The sequence below is a fragment of the Sapajus apella genome, unplaced genomic scaffold, assembly GCF_009761245.1.
Source record: "Sapajus apella isolate SASKATOON/1434 unplaced genomic scaffold, GSC_monkey_1.0 scaffold6, whole genome shotgun sequence".
In the NCBI taxonomy this organism is placed as follows: Eukaryota; Metazoa; Chordata; class Mammalia; order Primates; family Cebidae; genus Sapajus; species Sapajus apella.
In genome coordinates, this window is record NW_022436946.1 from 65899639 (window position 1) to 65924318 (window position 24680).

Below are 24680 nucleotides of genomic sequence, written 5' to 3' on the forward strand. Positions count from 1 at the left end.
ATTTCTAAGCAAAAAGAACAAAGCAGGAGGCATCACACTACTGCACTTCAAACTATACTACAAGGCTACAGTAATCAAAACAGTATGGTACTGGTACCAAAACAGAAATATAGACCAGTGGAACAGAACAGAGGCCTCGGAGGCAACACAACATATCTACAACTATCCGATCTTTGACAAATCTGACAAAAACAAGCAATGGGGAAAGGATTCCCTGTTTAATAAATGATGTTGGGAAAACTGGCTGGCCATGTGCAGAAAGCAGAAACTGGACCCCTTCTTGACATCTTACACTGAAATTAACTCCAGATGGATTAAAGATTTAAACATAAGACCAATGGATTAAAGATTTAAACGTAAGACCTAACACCATAAAAACCCTAGAAGAAAATCTAGGCAGTACCATTCAGGACATAAGCAGAGGCAAGAACTTCATGACTAAAACACAAAAAGCAATGGCAACAAAAGCCAAAAGAGACAAATGGGATCTAATTAAACTTAAGAGCTACTGCACAGCAAAAGAAAAAATCATTAGAGTGAACCGGCAACCAACAGAATGGGGAAAATTTTTTGCAGTCTACCCATCTGACAAAGGGCTGATACCCAGAATTTACAAAGAACTAAAACAGATTTACAAGAAAAAAACAAACAAGCCCATTCAAAAGTGGGAGAAGGATATGAACAGACACTTTACAAAAGAAGACATACATGAGGCCAAGAAACATATGAAAAAATGCTCATCATCACTGGTCATTAGAGAAATGCAAATCAAAACCACATTGAGATACCATCTCACGCCAGTTAGAATGGCGATCATTAAAAAATCTGGAGACAACAGATGCTGGAGAGGATGTGGAGAAATAGGAACACTTTTACACTGTTGGTGGGAGTGTAAATTAGTTCAACCATTGTGGAAGACAGTGTGGCGATTCCCAAGGACCTAGAAATAGAAATTCCATTTGACCCAGCAATCCCATTACTGGGTATATATCCAAAGCATTACAAATCGTTCTACTATAAGGACACGTGCACACGAATGTTCATTGCAGTGCTGTTTACAGTAGCAAAGACCTGGAACCAACCCAAATGCCCATCGACGATAGACTGGATAAGGAAAATGTGGTGCATATACACCATGGAATATTATGCAGCCATCAAAAATGATGAGTTTGTATCCTTTGCAGGGACATGGATGAACCTGGAAACCATCATTCTCAGCAAACTGACAGAAGAGCAGAAGATCAAACACCGCATGTTCTCACTCATAGGTGGGTGTTGAACAATGGGAACACATGGACACAGGGAGGGGAGCATCACACACTGGGTCTGTTGGGGGGAAATAGGAGAGGGACAGTGGGGGGTGGGGAGTTGGGGAGAGAGAGCATGGGGAGAAATGCCGGATATAGGTGATCGGAAGGAAGGTGGCAAATCACACTGCCATGCGTGTACCTATGCAACAATCTTGCATGTTCTTCACATGTACCCCAAAAATGCAATTAAGTGCAATTAAAATTCAATTTAAAAAATGGTGAAAGAGTAATCTAAACCAAGTATTGGAGGTTTGAAAGGAAGACTAATTAGAGGCCTTGCCCACTTTAAGGATGTCATCTCAGTCTCATGGAAACACAGGTGCATGAAGCCTGGCCTGCAACTGACAACAGTGTGGTCTTAGCACCTTTAATTAGAGGAGCTCTTAGAGTGGTCTGAATGCTCAATGCCCTTTTCTATTGGTGATTGTCCTTCATGTGGCTTTAGTCCATTTGCTCAATATTATTGTCAGAAACACACATACTTTCCCAGATTCACAGATACAGAGAAAATTTTCAGAATCTTACGAAGTGTCTGCTAAAGTTTGGTCCCTGCTGTCACCCCTGGGAAGATGTATTCTTATAAGGAACGTACCAGGAGTCATCTTCCCTATGCAGGTCTTCATTCCAAGATTAAGGATCAGTGAAAATGGGGAAAGTGTCTGTCAGGATTAGAAAGAAATGCTCTGCTTTTTCATCTTTGTAACTCCCACATCATCATTTATTATAATGACAAGGAATGGGGCTTCTAATTTTGCCTGTGTTTAGGATTTATTTTTTTTAATTGGAAACTCACTTTCATGCACATTTTTTAAAGAGCTATATCGGCAAGAGCTATATAAAATAGCTATCTAAAATAACAGAATGACACTTGTTAAAGATATCTTTACATTTCCAATTCTCTTACTTTTCTGGCTGAGTCACTGTGAGCAGTGCTTCTTTTTCTGTAAATCTGTCATTTTAGAACTCACTTGGTGCTTCTGCTTGAGCTGTTACCACTGCTGAATCTCAAAAGGAAGGGTTTATCTTATTAATTAAAACTGTTAACATATATGATATTCTAACTTCTTAAATTACACTTTAACATTTCTGTCAGGCCAACAGGGACCTCTAAATAATGTTAACCTCTTTTAATAAGGTTAGTTAAACAATGTTAGATGTTTTTTAAGTGGCATGACTTGTCAGCACCTTGCATGTGCTTAAGGGGTAGTGTGATCCTCCTAGTTGAGGAATATGTAAACATTATTTCCCAAATGTTTTTGATAGCAGGAATACTTTTTCTAGTGGCATTTTATGTGATTAATGTTAACAGAACACAGATGGGGAGACACTTCTATCACTAAAGACCCTTATGTACCTTCTTAGTGGCAACCTTCTTTACCTCCACAAGAAGTAGTGCTGCAGTTTTAGAGGCTAATTGTCAGGAGGATACCATCTTTCTTTTAAGACTAGTTGGTTGTCCTTTGGTTAGGGCCTCTTTGGTCAAAATGGTACAGTAGGAACAAAATCTGCTTTTGGCATTCCTTGGTATACACTGAATCTAGCCTGTGACCCAGAAGGTCCCTGGCTGAGCATTGCTCTCCCACCCTGTACCTGTTCCTAGTTCTATTTCATCTGACACTCATCCACTCTGTACACTGTGTACCTAAGTAGTAACATGGCAAAGGGTTCTGCTGATAGATTGAGCCATCTGACTAATAAGCTCTGCCTCTCCCCTAACTTAAGGATTAACTCCCACTGAGAATGCCCCAGAAGAGTCTTCCTTGGAAAATATACTCAACTAAGATAAGGAAGGAGTGTTTCATAGCTTTGGTCCCTGAGTAGAGGAAACCCTTCCTGTTTATTCCCATACCTTACCTCATTAATTCCAGCTCCAACCAGCTGCTCCAGGCTATCTAAATGGTATGGATAGAATTTCTAAGGGCATAGAGCCCCAGGTAGATGACAGCATTCTAAACAGTTTTAAATGTTTTCACAAACACTTACCTTTTTTAGATCCTCACAATTCCCATTTTATTTTATTTATTCTTAATTTTTATGGATACATAGTAGGTGTATATATTTATGGGTTACATGAGATATTTTGATACAGGCATGCAATGGATAATAATCACATCAGGGTAAATATGGTGTCTGTCACCTGAAGCATTTATGCTTTGTGTTACAAACAATCCACCTGTACTCTTTTAGTTATTTTTAAATGTACAATTAAATTACTTTTTACTATAATCATCCTGTTGTGCTAGCAAAATTAGACCTTATTTATTCTACTTTTTTAATCCATTAACCATCCCCACCTCCCCCATCCATCTACTACTCTTCCCAGCCTCTGGTAACCATCTTCCCAGCCTCTAGTAACCATCTTCCCACTCTCTGTCTCTATGAATTCAGTTATTTTGATGTTTAGATTCCACAAACAAGTGAGAACATGTGAAGTTTGCCTTTCTGTGCCTGGCGTATTTCACTTAACATAATGACCTCCAGTTCCATCCATGTTGTTGCAAATGACAGGATCTCATTCAGGTTTATGGCTAACAAGTATTCTGTTGTAAATATGTACCACATTTTCTTTCTTCATTCATCAGTTGATGGACCCTTAGGTTGCTTCCACATCTTGGCTCTTGTGAATAGTCTTGCAATAAGCATGGGAGTAGATATATCTCTGTGATATCCTGATTTCCTTTCTTTTGGGTACCTACCTAGGAGTGGGATTGCTGGATTGCATGGTAGCTCTTGAACTCCTGACCTCGTGATTTGCCCACTTCGGCCTCCCAGAGTGCTGGGATTACAGGCATAAACCGCTGTGCTCAGCCGGTAGCTCTATTCTTAGTTTTTGAGGAACTTCCCAACTGTTCTTCATACCAGTTGTACTAATTTACATTCCCACCAACAGTGTATGAGAGTTCCCTTTTCTCCACATCCTTACCAGTATTTGTTAGCCTGTCTTTGGAGAAAAGCCATTTTGTTTTGTGCTTTTTTTACTTGTGCATGATTCATAAAAAATAGAAAATGTTAACTTTATTCATCCCTTTGCACTTATATTACCTAGACATATGTTTTAATTCTTTATATTGATATTTCATACAATGAAATTGCAATTACACTTTCAATTCGATTTTCTTCTTTTTTTTAATTTTTATTATTTATTTATTTTACTTTAAGTTCTGGGGTACATGTGCGGATCTTGCAGGATTGTTACATAGGTATACATATGCCATGTTGGTTTGCTGTGTCCATCCCGCCGTCATCTACGTTAGGTATTCCTCCTAATGTTATCCCTCCCCAATCTCCCCACCCACTGCTATCCCTCCCCTAATCCCCCACCCCCGATCCCCCAACAGACCCAGTGTGTGATGCTCCCCTCCCTGTGTTTATGTGGTGTCATTGTTCAACACCCACTTATGAGTGAGAACATGTGGTGTTTGGTTTTCTGCTCTTGTGTCAGTTTGCTGAGAATGATGGTTTCTGACTTCATCCATGTCCCTGCAAAGGACATGAACTCATCCTTTTTTATGGCTGCATAGTATTCCATGGTGTATATGTGCCACATTTTTTTTACCCAGTCTATCATCGATGGGCATTTGGATTGGTTCCAAGTCTTTGCTACTGTGAACAGTGCTGCAATAAGCATACATGTGCATGTGTCTTTATAATAGAATGATTATGATCCTTTGGGTATATACCCAGTAATGGGATTGCTGGGTCAAGTGGTATTTCTTTTTCTAGATCCTTGAGGAATCACCACACTGTCTTCCACAAGGTTGAACTAATTTACAGTCTCACCAACAGTGTAAAAGCATTCCTATTTCTCCACGTCCTCTCCAGCATCTGTTGTCTTCATATTTTTAATGATTGCCATTCTAACTGGCATGAGGTGGTATCTCAATGAGGTTTTAATTTGCATTTCTCTAATGACCAGGGATGATGAGCTTTGTTTCATATGTTTGTTGGCCACATAAATGTCTTCTTTTGAAAAGTATCTGTTCATATCTTTCATCCACTTTTTGATGGGTTTGTTTTTTTCTTGTAACTTTAAGTTCTTTGTAGATTCTGGATATTAGCCCTTTGTCTGATGGGTAGCTTGCAAAAATTTTTCCCCATTCTGTTGGTTGCCGGTTCACTCTGATGATTGTTTCTTTTGCTGTGCATAAACTCTTAAGTTTAATTAGATCCCATTTGTCTCTTTTGGCTTTTGTTGCCATTGCTTTTTGTGTTTTAGTCATGAAGTCCTTGCCTATGCCTATGTCCTGAATGGTGTTGCCTAGATTTTCTTCTAGGGTTTTTATGATGTTAGATCTTATGTTTAAATCTTTAATCCATCTGGCATTGATTTTTCTATAAGGTGTAAGAAAAGAATCCAGTTTTAGCTTTCTGCACATGGCTAGCCAGTTTTCCCAATATCATTTATTAAACAGGGAATCTTTTCCCCATTGCTTGTTTTTGTCAGGTTTGTCAAAGATCAGATGGTTGTAGATGTGTAGGGTTACTTCCAAGGCCTCTGTTCTGTTCCACTGGTCTATATCTCTGTTTTGGTACCAGCACCATGCTGTTTTGATTACTGTAGTCTTGTAGTATAGTTTGAAGTCAGGTAGTGTGATACCTCCAGCTTTGTTCTTTTTGCTTAGGATTGGCTTGGCTCTGTGGGCTCTCTTTTGGTTCCATACGAAGCTTAAGGTGGTTTTCTTTCAAGTTCTGTGAAGAAGGTCAATGGTAGTTTGATGGAGATAGCATTGAATCTATAAATTACTTTGGGTATTATTGCCATTTTCACAATATTGATTCTTCCCAACCATGAGCATGAAAGGTTTTTCCATCTGTTTGTGTCTTCTCTTATTTCCTTAAGCAGTGGTTTGTAGTTTTCCTTGAAGCGGTCCTTCACATCCTTTGTTAGTTGCATTCCTAGGTATTTTATTCTCTTTGTAGCAGTTGCAAATGGGAGTTCACTCATGATTTGGCTCTCTGTTTGTCTGTTATTGATATGTAAGAATGCTTGTGATTCTTGCACATTGATTTTGTATCCTGAGACTTTGCTGAAGTTGCTTATCATCTTAAGGAGATTTTGGGATGAGACAATATACAACCATGTCATCTGCAAATAGAGACAATTTGACTTCCTCTTTTCCAAGTTGAATACCCTTTATTTCTTTTTCTTGCCTGATTGCTCTGGCTAGAACTTCCAATACTATGTTGAATAGGAATGGTGAGAGAGGGCATCCTTGTCTAGTGCCAGTTTTCAAGGGGAATGCTTCCAGTTTTTGCCCATTCAGTATGATATTGGCTGTGGGTTTGTCATAAATAGCATTTATTCCCTAACTCATTTTATGACACTACATCATTCTGATACCAAAACCTGGCAGAGATGCAACTAAAAAAGAAAATTTTAGTCCAATATGCGTGATGAACATCGATGCAAAAATCTTCAATAAAATATTGGTAAACTGAATGCAACAGCACATTTAAAAGCTTATCCATCAAGCTTTTTGATCAAGTAGGCTTCATCTCAGGATGCAAGGCTAGTTCAACATACACAAATCTATCAATGTAATCCATCACATAAAGAGAACCAAAGACAAAAACCACATGATTATCTCAATAGATGCAGAGAAGGCCTTCGATAAAAGCCGTTTAAACTGGTGTGGAGATGATATCCCATTATAGTTTTGATTTGCATTTCTCTGATTATCAGTGATGTTGAGCACCTTTTCATATACTCATTTGCCAGTTGTATATATTGTTTTGAGAAATGTCTATTCATGTCTTCTTTAAACAGATTTTTTTTTACAGATGATTTTTTCAACAGATGATTAGATAATTTCCTATAGAGTTGTTTGAGCTCCTTATATATTCTGGTTATTAATCTCTTGTCATATTGGTAGTTTGCAAATGTATTGCTCCATTCTGTGAATTTTCTCTTAACTTTGTTGATTGTTTCTTTTGCTATGCAGAAACTTTTAACTTAATGTGATCTCATTTGTCCATTTTTACTTTAGTTGCCTGTATTTGTGGGATATTACTCAAGAAATCTTTGCCCAGTTCAGTGTCCTAGAGAGTTTCCCCAATGTTTTCTTACAGTAATTTTATAGTTTGAAGTCTTAGATTTAAGTCTTTAATCCATAATGATTTAATTTTTGTTTATGGCGAGAGATATGGAACTAGTTTCATTCTTCTGTATATGGATATCCAGTTTTCTCAGAGCTATTTATTGAAGAGACTGTCCTTCCCCTAGCATATGTTCTTGACAGTTTTGTAAAAAATGAGTTCATTGTAGATGTATGGATTTGTTTCTAGGTTGTCTTTTCTATTCCATTGGTCTGTGTGTCTGGTTTTATGCTACTACTGTGCTGTTTTGGTTACTATAGTTTTGTAGCATAATTTGAAGTTAGGTAATGTGATTCCTTGGTTTTGTTCTTTTTACTCAGGATGGCTTTGGCTATTGTGGGTCTTTTATGCTTCCATATACATTTTAAGATTTTTTTTTCCGTTTCTGTGAAGAATGTCATTATTGTTCTGATAGGGATTTCACTAAATCTGTAGATTGCTTTGAGTAGTATGGATATTTTAACAGTATTGATTCTTCCAGTTCATGAACATGGAATATCTTTCCATTTTTTTTGTGCCCTCTTCAATTTCTTGCATCAATGTTTTATAATTTTCATTTTAGAGAGCTTTTATTTCCTCAGTTAATTAAATTCCTAGTGATTTTATTCTATTTGTATCTACTGTAAATGGGATTACTTTTTAATTTATTTTTCAGGTTGTTCCCTGTTGGCATATGGAAATCCTAGTGATTTTTGTATGGTGATTTTGTCCCCTGCAACTTTACTGAATTTGTTTATCAATTCTAATAGTTTTTTGTTGACGTCTCTAGGTTTTTCTAAATATAAGATTAGATCATTTGACTTATTCCTTTACAGTTTGGCTGCCGTTTATTTCTTTCTCTTATCTGATTGCTGTAGCTAGGACCTCTGGTACTATGTTGAATAACAGTGGCAGTGGGCATCCTTGTCATATTTCAGATCCTAGAGGAAAGGCTTTTAGTATTTTCCCCATTCAGTATGACAGTAGCTATGGGTCTGTCATATATGGCTTTTTTATGTTAAGGTATGTTCCTTCTATACCCAGTTTTTTAATGGTTTTTTTAATCATGAAATGATGTGCAATTTTACCAGATGCATTTTTAGCACCAGCATAAATTGAAATGTTCATGTGGTTTTTGGCCTTCATTCTGTTGACATGGTGTATCACATTGATTTGTATATTTTGAACCATCCTTGTATCCCTGGGATAAATCCCACTTGGCAGTGAAGAATTATCTTTTTAACGTGTTGTTGAATTCAGTTTGCTAGTATTTTGTTGAGGATTCTAAATCAATATTCTTTAGAGATAATTAGCTTATAGTTTTATTTTTTTAATGTGTCTTTGTCTCATTTTGGTATCAAGGTAATACTTCTGGGCTTGTATAATGAGTTTGGAAGTATTCCATTCTCCTCTACTTTCCAGAATAGTTTGAGTAAGATTGGTATTAGTTCTTCTTTAAATGTTTGGCAGAATTTGGCAGTGAAGCCCTCAGGTTCTGGGCTTTTCTTTACTGGGGAACTTTGTATTATGGCTTTGATCTCATTTGGTCTGTTCAGAATTTTTTTTCATGGTTCAGTTTTGGTGCATGGTATGTGTCTAGGAATTTGTTCATTTCTTCTAGATTTTCCAATTTGTTGGCATATACTTGCTCATAGTAGACACTAATGATCCTATGAATTTCTGCAGTATCAGTTGTAATTTCTCCTTCGTGATCTCTGATTTTATTTATTTATTTTATTTATTTATTCTCTCATGTTTTCCTAGTTATTCTGGCTAAAGATTTGTCAATTTTGTTTGCCTTTTGAAAAAAAACCAATATTTTGTTTTGTCGGTCTTTTGTATTGTTTTTTTCACTTCAATTTTGTTTATCTCTGTTCCTATCTTTACCATTTCTCCTAATTTTGAGTTTGGTTTGCTCCTGCTTTTCTAGTTCTTTAAGATGAATCATTAGGTTGTTTATTGAAGGTTTTAATTTTGTTTTGATGTAGGCACTTAATAGTTGTAAACTTCCCTCCTATAACTTTTTTTTCTGTATTCCATAGGTTATGGTATATTGTGTTCATTATCATTTCTTTCAAGAAATTTTTTAATTTACTTCTTAATGTCTTCATTGACCTACTGGTCATTCAGGAGCATAGTGTTAATATCCATGTATTTATGTGGTTTTTAAAATTCCCCTTGTTACTGATTTCAGGTTTCATTCCATTGTGGTCGGAGAAGATGCTTGGTGTTATTTCAATGTGTTTTGAGTGTTCAAAGACTTATTTTGTGATATTAACGTATGGTCTGTCATTGAGAATGATCTGTGTGCTAAGAAGAATGTATATTCTTCAGCACCATAGGACAGGGCAAGAAAAAGAAAAACATTTAAAAAATTACAAGAAAAGAATATGTATTCTACAACTGTAGGACAAAATGCTCTGTAAATACCTTTTAGGTTTATTTGGTCCATAGTGTAGATTAAATTTGATGTTTCTTTGTCTATTTTCTGTCTAGAAGATCTGTCGAATGCTGAAAGTGGATTGTTGACATCTCCAGCTATTATTTTATTGGAATTCATATCTTTCTTTAATATTTTCTTTACATATCTCGGTGTTCCAGTGTTGGGTGCACATATAGTTACAATCATGATATCGTTTTGCTGAATGGACCCTTTTATCATTATATAATGCCCTTCTTTGTTTCTTTGTATCATTTTTGTCTTTAAATCTATTTTAGATGATATAATTATAGGTACTTTGCTCTTTTTTGGTTTCCATTGGCATGGAATATATTTTTCCATCTTTTTATTGGAGAGTTTATTTATATTCAGTGTTGTTATTGATAAGTAAAGACTTCTGCCATTTTGTTATTTGTTTCCTGGTTTTTTTTTGTGGTCTTCTCTTCCTTCTTTCCTACCTGTCTTGTTTTTAGTGAAGGTGATTTCCTCTGGTGATATGATTTATTTTCTTGCTTTTATTTTTTATGTGCCTGTTGTTTGTTTTTTGATTTGAGGTTACCATGAAGTTTGCAAAACCTATCTTATAATTCATTATTTTGAGCTGATAACAACTAAACACTGCGTGCATAAACAAGCAAGCAAAACTAAAAAGAATAAAAATTCTACACTTTAACTTTGTTCCCCACGTTTTAATTAATTTTTTAACTTTTTTTCTTGTTTCTGTTTATATCTTATTGTTCTATGTCTTAGAAAGTTGTTAAAGTTGTTTTTTTTATTAATTCATCTTTTCATCTTTCTATCTAAGAGAAAGTAGTTTACATACCACCATTACAGTGTTATAATATTCTGTATTTTTCTATGTACTTATTTTTGCTGGTGGGTTTTGTACCTTCAGATGATGTTTTATTGCTCATTAACGTTATTTTCTTTCTGATTGAAGTACTCCCTTTAGCATTTCTTCAAGGACAGGTCTAGCATTGAAATTCCTCAGTTTTTGTTTGTCTGCGAAAGTCTTTATTTCTCCTTCATTTTTGATGAATATTTTCTCCAAATATAATACCGCAGGGTAAGGATTTTTTTCTTTCAGCTTTTAAAGTATGTCATGCCACTCTCTCCTGGCCTGTAAGATTTCCACTGAAAAGTCGGCTGCAAGATGTATTGGAACTCCATTGTATGTTATTTGTTACTTTGCTCTTGGTGATTTTAGGTTCCTTTCTTCTTAAACTTTGGGAGTTTAATTATTAAATGCCTTGAGGTAGTCTTCTGTGAATTAAATGTGTTTGGTTTTCCATAACCTTCTTGTACTTGGATATTGATATCTTTTTCTAGATTTGGGACGTTCTGTTATTATCCTTTTGAATATACTTACTTCTCCTGTCTCTTTCTCTACCTCCTCTTTAAGGCCTATTAATTTGCCCCTTGGAGGCTGTTTTCTAGATCTTGTATGTGTGCTTCATTCTTTCATTATTCTTTTTTCTTTTGTCTCCTGTGACTGTATATTTTCAAGTAGCCCACTAATTCTTTCTTCTGGTTAATCAATTCTCTTATTGAGAGACTTGGATTCAATCTTTAGTATGTAAGTTGCAGGTTTCTACTCTAGATTTTCTTCATGATACTTTTTAATTATTTCACAGAGTTTAATGTGAAGTCTCATAATCACTGCACTCTCTTCCCCTCAAACACACAGATTTCTCTGAGCTGCGCAGCTATTGTGAGGCATAGGGGAGGGATGGCGTTGGCAATTCACGACTGTTTTCTACTCTTTTCAGTGATATGAAGTTAAAATCGAATACCATGATCCTTACCTAATTTTTGATTTTTTTTTTTTTTGAGAGAGAGAGGGTCTTGCTTTGTCACCCAGGCTGTAGTATAGTGGTGTTATCTCAGCTCACTGCAACCTCCACCTCCTGGGCTCAAGCAGTTCTCCCACCTCAGCCTCCTAAGTAGCTGGGACTGCAGGTACATGCCACCACACCTGGCTAATATTTGTAATTTTAGTGGACATGTGGTTTTGCTATATTGCCCAGGCTGGTCTTGAATTCCTGGGCTCAAGTAATCCTCCCACCTCAGCCTTCAAAAGTGTTGGATTATGGGCATGAGCCACTGTGCTCAGCTGATTTTTGGTCCTGATGAAGGTGCTTTTTTGTGTGTAAATAGTTGTCAAATTTGGTTTTTTTGTCAAGGGGACAGTGGGTAGGGTATTCTATCCTGCCATCTTGCTCCACCCCTCCAAATCAATCTAACTCCCATTTTTAAAAAGTAAGTAAAGGTGAAAAAGGTAAGTTAAGTGGGCAAATATAATTATTTAACTACCAAAATGTGAGGTTATGTTTTAAATATTGGTCTTCTAATTCTGAATCTATTATTTATTCTACCTCATACAGATACATCAAAGAAAATGCCAAATGGTCCTCTTTGACAGCCCTGTGTCTTGTATAACTTATTTTTACCATGTGGCAGCAACAATATCTCTTTCACTAATGTCATCCTTTAGAGAACAACAACCTTCAAATATGGGAACAATGTGAGAAATAAGCATTACGGATCATGCGAATAAGTAGAGCATCATCAAATTACAGTGTTCTGTATATGTTGTATAGCTTAATCATATGGTGAAAATATGTAGAAAAGAAGAAATAAAAAGCTGTATGGACTTTATTAGCAGCTGATAATTAGGGTTGGTCAGGGATATTTCCTGTTCTAGAGGGACTTGAAATCATACACTGTTCTGTGGTGAAGGGTGAAACAATTGAAGCATGTTGAATATCAGACCCACATACTATTCTAAACAAGGAGGTTCTCCATTGCTTATGTTACTTACCTGTAATTTGATTTTAACTTTAAGAAACTGACTGATACTTAAATTTCCATCTTTTTCATGATGTAAAAATCATGATTTAACTTCACAGTTATTCAGATATTAATAATTTTATAATTATCTCATTCAGCTAGTGTTTTACTACCCGTCAATAGCTATATCAAAAGAAAAGAAAACAAAATAACACGAAAATTAGATTTAGTCATTTTGCCATTTGTTGGCATCTCAAGTGAAAAGCTTTGATGACGTAGAAGTTTAAAGTTGTTGTTTAAACTTAAGGCATTAGTCCATTCTCATACTGCTATGATTAAATACCTAAGACCAGGTAATTATAAAGAAAAGAGGTTTAATTGACTCACAGTTCAGCATGGCTGAGGAGGCCTCAGGAAACTTACAATCATGGCAGAAGGCACCTCTTCACAGGGCAGCAGGTGTGAGACTGAGTGCCAACAGGGGAAATGCCAGATGCTTATAAAACTATCAGATCTCATGAGAACTCACGATCACAAGAACAGCATGAGGGAAACTGCCTTCATGATCCGATTACCTTCACCTGTTCCTCCCCTGAGGCATGGGGATTCTGGGGATTACAATTCAAAGTGAGATTTGGGTGGGGACACAGAGCCAAACTATCACTTAAGAACTTTAATAATAATAATATAATGGCTTATAGCGGCTCCTAGAAATCGATAGACAAAGGCATGGAAATCTTACAGATAAGTAGCAACAATGGGCTATAGAGAAGAGGAAGTGACATTTTTATCTCTGCACTCTTTTTTTCTATATACTTTCAAACATTGTACTACATAAATGGCCTCATCTGTTATAGTACACTTTTATCTCTGGGTGAATAATAGCCATTATTATTTTTTAAAGTAATGCTTTCCCCTAACTATAAAAAAAAAAGCCTTTTATCATAAAAAAATTGGAAAATTCAGAAAAATGTAAAGAAAATTAAGATCACTGGGAAACCAGTATTGACATTTTAGAGTAATTTTTTTTTTTTTTGAGACAGAGTCTTGCTCTGTCACCCAGGATAGAGTGCAGTGGCTGGATCTCAGCTCACTCCAACCTCTGCCTCCTGGGTTGAAGCAATTCTACTGCATCAGCCTCCTAAGTAGCTGAGATTACAGGTGCCCACCACCACACCTGGCTAATTTTTGTATTTTTAGTAGAGATGGGATTTCACCATATTGGCCAGGCTGGTCTTGAACTCCTGACCTCAAGTGATCCACCTGCCTCGGCCTCCCAAAGTGCTGGGATTACAGGTGTGAGCCATGGCACACAGCCATTTTTGAGTAATTCTCATTAGTGCTTTTAATGTATGCTTATACATACACAAATATATATTTATTTAATATAAAATTGGGCTCATTGAAGATGCTAGCTGGAGTACAATACTGAAAATAATCTGCTCTTTCCTCTGTTTCATCTCCTGGCATGAAGCCATCTACTCTTCCCAAGAGACTATCAGTGGGCCTTGGGGACCTTATATATGAGGGTCTCAGGGCCCTGTTATTAGCTGAGGGTTGGTAGGGAAGAACGGTGTGAGTGATTCTGCATGTCCAGGGGCTTCTGCAGATGTAGTCATGAAGCAGATAGACCTAAACCAAAATGGGCAAGCACTCCCTAGAATTTTCACTCAGCGCTTGTGGTAATCCATGTGTGCATCCCAGGGAACTGAGATGGGAATGGAGTTGGCAACCTCAGGTCCCTGAATGTGTCCACTGTATTTCTCTTCCTGCTAATCCCTTTGTCCTCAGTGTGCAGAGATAATCAGGAGTTGAGCGCTAGTCATTATATTTAGGAACTTCGTTCTCAAAGGTAGTGATTACTGTCCTATTTTCCGTCCCTCTGCTTGAAACAATTTCTGAGAATTGCCATACCAATTTGGATGTGAAAACATGTTGCCATCTTCATTCCTTTTTGCCCTGCAGGGCATTCTGCGGTCTGGGGAAATAAGCAGGGATTCTTAGTTGAATACGGTTCTCTAGTCTGAATAGTCTCTTTCTCTGCCTCCTTTCATTTTGGACTCTCCTTTTTGCCATACTCTAGAGAGAATGTGGAGGATGGGGCCAGGCAGAGAGCCTAGAGGTTAACCTGACATTTAGCCAGATCCACGTTGCTGCCACATCGCATCTTTCAAAGGCTGATCCCCTACTCAGATGCCTGCCACATGACCTGCTCCTCAGACATATCTGTCCCTACCAAGGAGTTGAGGTTGTGGGCAAAGCTGGACAGTTTCTGTCCCTTCTGTAGCACTTGGTAGGGGAGGTCTAATGGGGCTTAGGATACTCTGCCCTTTGCTTTATTGAGAGAAATGGGGTTGATATATAGCTTAGTAAGTCTATAATTATGCTTTTTGTTTTGTTTGCTTGTTTTTAGTAAGTTATGTTTTTCCTAATTCTAAAGGAAATACAGTTATGTATCACTTAATGATAGAGATACATTCTGAGAAACACATCTTAAGGCATCACAGAGACTGTCATAAGATGCACTTTCACAAACCTAGACGGGCTGGGACAGCCTACTCCACACCTAGTCTATGTGGTATGGCCCATTGCTCCTGGGCTGCGAGCCTATACGGCATTTTTACTGAATACTGTAGAGCTCAAGTAATCCTCCTACCTCAGCCTCCATGTAGCTGGGATTATAGGTGCGTAACACTGTACCAGACTCTGGTGCTAGTTCTTAGATGCCAGTGTACATGAGAAGCTTGTTTAAAATTTAGATCTCTTAGTGATCTAAGAAATCGGAGTCCTAGCTAGAGAGATTCCGATTCGATAGCTCTAAAGTAGAGCCCAATAATCTTCATTAACAAGCATCCAAAAGTTTATCTGATAGGGAATTTCAAGAAGTAAACAGAAGCACATGATAAGAGAATATACCCCAACTAAAGTGAGAAATGAAATTTTAAAAAAGTATTTTAATTATAACAAACACCTAGTCACTAATCCAAAGAGCTTAATTATTTTCCTATTATTAAGGAAAATAATTCTTATTAACCTGCACTTAACACAGTCCCTATTGCACTCGACTGAATAGTTGTCATGAAGTTTGTATTTTTTCTTTTACTTTTTCCTTCTTTCTTTACCCTCAGATGCTTTGTAGAATCCTGGTGTTACCTCTGTCACTTTTCTTTCTGCTATTGGTGTGAACACTCGGCATCCCTGCGTCTGCTGATCTCTGGGCTTCTTGCTTTTCTCAGGGATGTGCAGCCTCTGTAGTCCTCTCTTCTCACAGCAAGTCTGACATGGTAGGACAGTCGCTCACACCAATGTCAGACACTCAAAGTCTAGTCTGGGCTGCTGACCCTCTCCTAGTCAGATAACCCACTGTGGATGCCAGTTTCTTCATCTATGCCATGAAGAGTTGGTTTAAATTATATATGTAAGTGTTTTTGAAGTTCATTTAAAGTAGAAGCACAGAGTCATTTTTGTCTGTTCCCAGCTGTTCCTAATTTATTCACCCAGGCTGCATAATATAACCGTATTCCTTAAATGTTATAGGACCTTATTTCTTGTGAACATCTTGAAAGTGTTTAACTGAGGAAAACGTAGATAAAGTCAGATTACATAGGATTGTGTGTGTGTGTGTGTGTGTGTGTGTGTGTGTGTGTGTGTGTTTGTGTATCCATGTGCTCTCCAAGAGAATGGAGTTAATGCCGTTAGACCTCCCAAACAGCTGCCAGGAAGGGACAGGAATGATGGGGTTAGGGAGCTATCTGGCCCTTGGCTCTTCCTGCCTCTGAGACGTAGGTGACTCTTTCATGTGGAGGCTAGCAAAGGAAGAACCCTGTCCGATGGGCTGTGTGTCACAGAAACTTGGAATGTTCTGTGACAGCCTATAATTTCTCCCCTTTCCTGTTCCTTCTCTACCCTCCCTTAGGCTTCTTCCCCTTTTATTTTTGACTCTGGTTCTTGGTACACATTGAAACAATGTATGGCTTAGGAATTTTTCAGTGATTTTGTATTTGTATTTTATTTATAAATATAGTTACTCCAAAAAAGTTTTCTAAAATGTGAGCCTCTTCTGTTGCCTGGAGCTACTAACAAGAGGACTTCATTCTTTCGCACACACTGAGCATGGCTGCGTTCAGTCAAGTAGCTTCCTGGTGGTGGGCCTTACTTCCTTGGAAAGGAGGCTAAAGATATATGTCTGCTTTTAGAAGCAAAGTGTGATCAAGAAATAACTGAGCTTGCCTCACTCATGGAGAGAGCTGCTATGTTGTTCTCAGGAGCTTTTTTTTTTTTTTTTTTTTTTTTTTTTTTTCTTAGTGGGGGAAACAACAGCCTGGGAAGGATGTCAGCCTTCAAAGGAATGTGTTTTAGAAGGTGAAACTGTTTTAAGCTCCATCAAGAACCTTTTGTGAGCCCTTCTGGTAATGAGTAATCATTTCAGCAAAATGAGACTATTTAGAATATTCTAGTCTAAGGATCTTTTCTCGTCTAAATGGGAATAGGTCAAAGGAAGCATGGGAAACAAAAATGAAATTATTTTACTGTCCCTTTGGGCCTTGCTCTTATAGACCTCATCTATGGTGCAGTAAGAAAAAGGGCCTGCAGTGAAGGTGGAAGATATGTTTGGGATCCTTCATGACTGTTATGAAATCAGCAACCAGCGTGACTGGGCCTAAGTCACTTTCCCTGGCTACACCTGTGTTTTCATTCCTCCAGGGCTAAACCCACTGATTCTAACTTCTAGTAGTTGAAATATTCACAGAAGTGTAAGAGCTTGTGGATTAAATTAGCCTGAAGAAGAAAAATTATCACCCAGTTTGCCCTCCTCTGAGATTAGCACATTGCTTCTTTGGGGGTTGGAGGTTGGAAGTGATGGTCACAAACCAGGTGATCATGTCTGGGCAGCAGGGAAGTATTTCTTCAACTAGGGGCTTAATGCAATTAGCATCAACAGTTGGATTTCAGTAATCTAAGATAGTGTGATTAATCCGTAGCATCCAAAGTTTGTCTGGTATAGAGTCTAAAGCTGTGATAACAGAGCACAGGCTAAATTGGAGTAAGAAATTAGCAGAATAATGTTTTAGTACTGGCTCCTTTTCTTGTCTCGTTAGATCTGAATGCAGTTCTTCATTAAAAAAAAAAAATTAAGTGTGTCCATAGTCCCTACATTTCTGGTTCTCTTCCTGCTGGTAGTAAATTACTGTTTTCTTCTGATTTAACTTCAGCTTGAAAATCATTTGTAAAGGCAATAAACATTTGAGACATTGGTCATTTTAACCATCAGCTGCTTTTCGTCAAGTCCCCCAAATATGCTAATGTTTTTAGCAGAAATCAGAGCACTGAAAATAGACTTGGTTCTTGGTATTTTTATTTTAAATAGTAGAGTTAAATCTGTTTATATTACATTTTTGTGTTATTAATGTAGTTGGCCTTATGTCTACCATCTTTGGCAGGGGCAGGATGGAATGTATATAGGGTTTTCTAGCAAAGACTGAATTGTTCAGTATATTTACCTTTTTTAAACAAGCAAAGATCTTACCTTTTTTTTTTCACCACCTATCAGGCACATTCCACTCTCTAACCCCACATTTCCCCATTATTATTATCTATTGTTTTCGTTGGTTTCACTTAAAAACACAAAAATTCATTATTTTAAATATTTTCATGTTCATTACCTAATACATATCATTGTCAGGCTTTTTTTTTTTTTTTTCTTGCATCTCACTTCCTGTAGTATTCCTGTCACTGACAGTCTGTGAATGGGAAACTCTCTCATTCTGTACATCTGGAAATGGCTTCATTTTTTTCCCAGTCTTTAGTGATGGCTAAGCTAAGTATAGAATTCTATACCCTTTTTCACGTTGAAGATCCATCACTTATTGCCTGCTGACATCTATTTTTGTTGATAAAACAGCTGTTGTAAGACTATTTGCTATTCCTTTGAAGATAAACTGTCTCCTTTTTTTTTTCTTGGTAGCCAGTAAGATTTTTATCTTCATACTTGATATACTATAGATTTAGAGTGATGTCTTAAGTGTGGAGTCTTAAAAACTTAATCTATGTAGTGCTCTTGAGAATACATATAAGAACTCCTGTCTTCAAGTAGTTCTATAAAATGATCAGCTATTACATATTAAATTTCCATTATCTCCACCCCCATTTCCTTCTCTGTCCCTGTATTAGATATATATTGGTGATGTAGTTTGAATATTTGTTCCCATCCAAATCTTAGGTTGAATTTTAATCCATGATGTTGGAGGTGGGGCCTGGTAGGAAGTTGTTTGGATCATAGGGCTGCATCTCTTGTGAATGGCATGGGCCATCCCCTTGGTGATAAGTGAGCTCTCCCCTGAGTTCACACAGATCTGCTAGTTTAAAAGTGTGTTGTGGCACCTCCCGCCCCTCTCAGTTGCTTGCTGCTGCTTTCTCCATGTGATGGGACTGTTTTCCCTTTGCCTTCTGCTTTGATTGTAAGCTTCCTGAAGACTCCCTAGAAGCCAAGCAGATGCCTGCACCATGCTTCCTATAAATCCTGCAGGACCATGAGCCAGTTAAGCCTCTCTTCTTTATAGATTACCCAGTCTCAGATATTTCTCTATAGCAATGTAAGAACAGCCTAATACTTTTGGAGTCATTCTTGCATTCTCTTTGTCTCTTAACTGTTTTTTCATACGTATATATATGATTTGTAAATACACACTCATACTTATTTTTATCTCATAGCTGTATCAGGATAAATTCCTCAGTACTAGATCTTTCAGTTCACTCATTCTGGTGTCTATCTCCACTACTGGGTTTTATTTCAGTGGCTATATTTTTTCATTTCCAAGGTATCACATTTTTAAAATCTTTATGAAGATATTAAACATAGCCTATAAATCTTAGTTGGTTCTGTTATTTTAATTTTTCTGAAAGTGCTTATTCTTCTACTTGTTAATTTTGTGGCCAACTTAGATGTCTTCACGTGTTTTGGAATTTTGATTTGCAAGCTTACCTTCTTTAACATTTGTTTTCTCCTCCTTACTCCTCCCCAGAACTTGCCCCACCCCCATGGTAGTTTTGCAGCTGCTTCTGCATCTATGTCTGTGTTTTTCTATTTCTCTAGATGAGAAGCCCCATTTAAGTCATAACTTGCAGCATGTGTCAGCAACAATTTTCTTTGGTTTCCTTTTTCATTCAGTCTAAGTCCAGACCCTCTGTTAAAAAATTAAAATAACAGAACAAACTAAAAGATTTACAAGCTGTATTTAATGTCCTCATTGTATTAGTCCATACCTGAGACTGCGTAATTTATAAAGAAAAGAGGTTTCATTGACTCGCAGTTTCCACATGGCTGGGGAGGGAGGCCTCAGGAAATTTATAATCATGGTGGAAGGGGAAGCAAGGCATGTCTTACATGGCAGCAGTTGAGAGAGGGCGTGTGAAGGAGTAACTGTTAAACACTTAGAAAACCATCAGGTCGGCCAGGAGCAGTGGCTCACACCTGTAATCCAAGCACTTTGGGAGGCCGAGGCGGGCGGATCACGACGTCAAGAGATCAAGACCATTCTTGCCATGATGAAACCCTGTCTCTACTAAAAAATGCAAAAATTAGCCAGGTGTGGTGGCACACACCTGTAGTCCCAGCTACTTGGGAGGCTGAGGCGGAAGAATTGCTTGAACCCAGGAGGTGGAGGTTGCAGTGAGCCGAGATTGCGCCACTGCACTCCAGTCTGGTGACAGTGCAAGACTCTGTCTCCAAAAAAAAAAAAGAAAACGATCAGGTCTTGTGAGAGTGCACCCGCTATCATGAGAATTTGTGAGGAAAATGGCTCCCAGGATCCAATTACCTCCTACCAGGACACTCCCTCAAGTCATGGGGATTATGGGGATTGTAGTTCGAGCTGAGATTTGGGTGGGACACAGAGCCACACCATATCACTCATAATGATTGTTTTAATTTGATACCTTGAAAATAAAAAAACCTTAACTTGAGGCCCATTAAGCAGTTCCATGGCTTTAGCTCTGCCTCCACACTGTGTGCTTTGGTTCATGGAAGTGCTTAGCTTGTTTGCTGAGTATAGCTATAATTTGGAATTCTCTCATTTTATATTTTACCTGTCATTGCCTTATCTTTGAAGAAGGCAAAGGCTTTTAGTATAATCTCTGGCTCTGTGATTTAACTTTGGTTTTCAATACATAGCTGTAGAAGGAAAATAACAACTGCCCTTCCCATCTGTGAAAGCACTTTGTAAATAAAAAAGGCAAGGTGTGGCCATTTGTATAGTTAATGTAATTGTTGTCACATTTTACTGCTACACTCTACCTTTGGAGTCAAGGATGTTCAGGATGGGCATGTGGCATGCTGGGGGAATGAAATACCTTAGGTAATAATAAAATTGAACATCCCTAAAGTTGTCTGCTAAATATTGTCAGTGATTTAGTCCACAAATTGCAGAGTGTTTTCTACAGGTAAATGGATCGTGACTGTATATTTACTTTTAGAGTTGCATGCAATGAAAATGAAATTGTTTTTCATGACGGTAAAGCTGGCTCACTGTTCACTGGATTATTCAGTTTTTCTTACTTCTGCTGTTGCTTTTTAAACTGAGTGATGGTATCCAAAATGTAACTTGCCATTTGCTGCTTAGGTACTTTATAAAATCTGTCTAAACTTAAGATGGATTTGCTCTGGTTATAAAAGAGTTTATTAAACTTTGTCTTTCAGGTGATTATCGCCATCATTGCTTAATGTTGAAGGCCTAGCGAGTCATACTGTGAAGGTGATACTTTTTATTAGTGTTATAAACCATTTAGTTTGTATCTTCCCCCATCCCCCAAAAAAAACCCAAATCTGCTTGGTCAGGTGGTAGGAATCAACAAGAGAAGCCATAGCCTGAATTTGATCCTGGATACACAAAATGAAATGTTTTCTCCTCTCATACTGTCACATTCCTTATAACAGACAACTAGAGCCCTGCTTTTCTCCTTTAGCCATTTTTTATTAATTGAAAATTTGTGTTCCTCTCTCTCCATCCTCTGGCACATCCACTGGTATCTAAAAATGCTTCATACACATTTCCTGGTAGCAGAAAACAATGGCAATGTGTAGTAACCAGTCTCCTAAACTTAAGGTAAGAAACAACTTTCCAATCAGGAAAACACTGCACAAAGCCACACCCTTAGCATCACTTATAGACAGATAATACCAAAACACAAATAACAGTGAATAAATAGGGAAAAAACATAAGTAAGTTCTAGTGTTCAGTTCTTCACACTTACTTCCCACTTCCATTCTTTCCAAGATTTATGGAGAGCAAAGGCAGACCAAGAAAAACTGTGAAGATAGAAGAGATAGGCTGTGACAGTGCCTAAGGGTGATTTGGAATGGCCACCAAAAAGATTAAATGTAGCCTAAATGTTAAAATGCTGGGGAAATGTCCAAGCAGATCAGAGCATGGAGTATAGGGAAGGTATTTTAAGGATGCATGACTTAAAGAGCCAAAGGCCACATAGAACCAGATATACCATTTAAAGAGATAGGTACTATTTAAATGGACAATCATGATTTAAAAGCATAGGTGTCATTTCATGGGTCAGTCTTTCAAAACAAATTTCCAGTGAAACTATTCTCTGATACTATAACTGGTAGATATGTGTCATCATATGTATTAGTCTGTTCTCATGCTGCTAATAAAGACATACCCGAGACTGGGTAATTTATAAAGAAAAGAGATTTAATTGACTCACAGTTCAGCATGATTTAAAAGGCCTCAGGAAACTTACAATCGTGGTGGAAAAGGAAATGAACACGTTCTTCTTCACGTAGTGGCAGGAAGGAGAGGAATGAGAGTGAAGGTGGGGGAGCCCCTTATAAAACCATCATATTTTATGAGAACTCACTCTCTATCAGGAGAACAGCATGAGGGTAACCGCCCCCATGATTCAGTTACCTCCCACCAGATTCCTCCCATGACATGTGGGGATTATGGGAACTACAATTCAAGGCAAGATTTTAGTGAGGACACCGCCAGATCATATCATTTCGCCCCGGCCCCTCCCAAGTCTCATGTCTTCACATTTCAAAACACAATCATGCCCTTCCAACAGTCCCCCAAAGTCTTAACTCATTCTCTGACTAACTGAAAAGTCCAAATCAAAAGTCTCATCTGAAATAAGGCAGTTCTTCTCTGCCTATGAGCCTGTAAAACCAAAAGCAAGTTAGTTACTTTCTAGTTACAATGAGTATACAGGCATTGGGTAAATACACCTGTTCCAGATGGGAGAAGTTGACCAAAACAAAGGGGCTGCAGGCTCCACACAAATCTGAAATCCAATAGGGCAGTCATTAAACCTTAAAGTTCCAAAATGATCTCCTTTGAGTCCATGTCTCACATCTAGGTCATGCTGATGTAAGAGGTGGGCTCCCACAGCCTTGGGCAACTCCGTCCCTGTGGCTTTGCAGGGTACAGCCTCTCTCCTTGCTGTTTCACAGGCTGGTGTTGAGTGTCTATGGCTTTTCCAAGTGCATGGTGCAATGTTGTGCCCCAGTGGACTCTTTGTGGGGGCTCTGACCCCACATTTCCCTTCCACACTGTGCTAGCAGAGGTTTTCCATTAGGACTCCCCCCAGCAGCAAAATCCTGCTTGGACATCCAGGCACTTCCATACATCGTCTGAAATCAACGCAGAGGTTCCCAAACTTCAATTTTTGACTTCTGTGTACCCACAGGGCTAACACCAGGTGTAAGCCACCAAGTCTTGGAAATTGCACCCTCAGAAGCCAAAACCTGAGCTGTACATTGGCCCCTTTTAGCCATGACGAGAGCAGCTAGGGTGTGGGGCACCAAGTCCCTAGGCAACACATAGCAGAGGAGCCCTGGGCCCAGCCCGTGAAACCGTTTTTTCCTCTTAGGCTTCCAGGCCTGTAATGGGAGGGGTCACTGTGAAAGTCTCTGACATGCCTTAGAGACATTTTCCCCATTGTCTTGGTGATTAACATTCAGCTCCTCATTACTTATGCAAATTTCTGCAGTGGGCTTGAATTTCTTCCCAGATAATTGGTTTTTCTTTTCTACTGCACTGTCAGGCTGCAAATTTTTGAAACTTTTATGCTCTGCTTCCTGTTGAACACTTTTCCACTTAGATATTTCTTCCATTAGATAACCTAATCATATCTTTCAAGTTCAAAGTTCTACAGATCTCTATGGCAGGGGCAAAATTCTGCTAGTATCTTTGCATAGGAAGAGTGACCTTTACTCCAGTTCCCAACAAGTTCCTCATTTTCATCTGAGACCACTTGAGCCTGGACTTCATCGTCCATATCCCTATCAGCATTTTGGTCAAAACCATTCAACAAGTCTCTGGTTTGCCACATCTTGTCTTCTGAGCTCTCTAAGTCTCTACAAAGTTCCAAACTTTCTCACATTTTCCTGTCTTCTTCTGAGCCTCCCAAACAGTTCCAACCTCTGCCTATTACCCAGTTCCAAAGTCGCTTCCATATTTTTGGGTATCGTTACAGCAGCACCCCACTACCCATTACCAATTTGCTGTATTAAATTGTTCTCACACTGCTAATAAAGACATATTTATAAAAGAAAGAGGTTTGAGGGACTAACAGTTCAGCATGGCTAGGGAGGCCTCAGGAAACTTACAATCATGGCAGAAGGGGAAGCAAACACATGCTTCTTCACATGGTGGCAGCAAGGAGAAGAATTAGAGTGAAGGGTGAGAAAAGCCCCTTATAAAACCATCAGATCTCATGGAAACTCACTATCATGAGAATAGCATGAGGGTCACCACCCCCATGGTTCAATTACTTCCTACTGGGTCCCTCCCATGACACTTGGGGATTATGGGAACTATAAGGTTTTTGTTGGGCACACAACCAAACCATATCCTCATACATTTGTCCAAACCCATAGAATGTACACTACCAAGAATGAACAGTAATGTAAACTGTGGACTTTGGGTGATAAGGATGTGTTGATGTAGGTTCATCGTTTGTAACAAATGTACTGCCCTGTGATGGATGTTGATGATGAGGGAGGCTATGCGTGTGAGTATAGAGGGAATACGGGAATTCAATGCATCTTCCTT

At 38.2% G+C, this 24680-nt stretch overlaps 1 protein-coding gene and 1 long non-coding RNA gene across 4 annotated transcripts in view; both read left to right on the forward strand.

Moving 5' to 3' along the window:
* Window positions 1-24680, forward strand: part of UBE3D (ubiquitin protein ligase E3D) — a 194178-nt gene that overhangs the window by 125168 nt on the left and 44330 nt on the right. The window lies entirely within an intron of this gene.
* On the forward strand, window positions 13857-21654 carry LOC116549657. The gene is made up of 2 exons (XR_004267985.1): window positions 13857-20061; window positions 20367-21654. It is a non-coding gene; the product is annotated as an uncharacterized LOC116549657 (long non-coding RNA).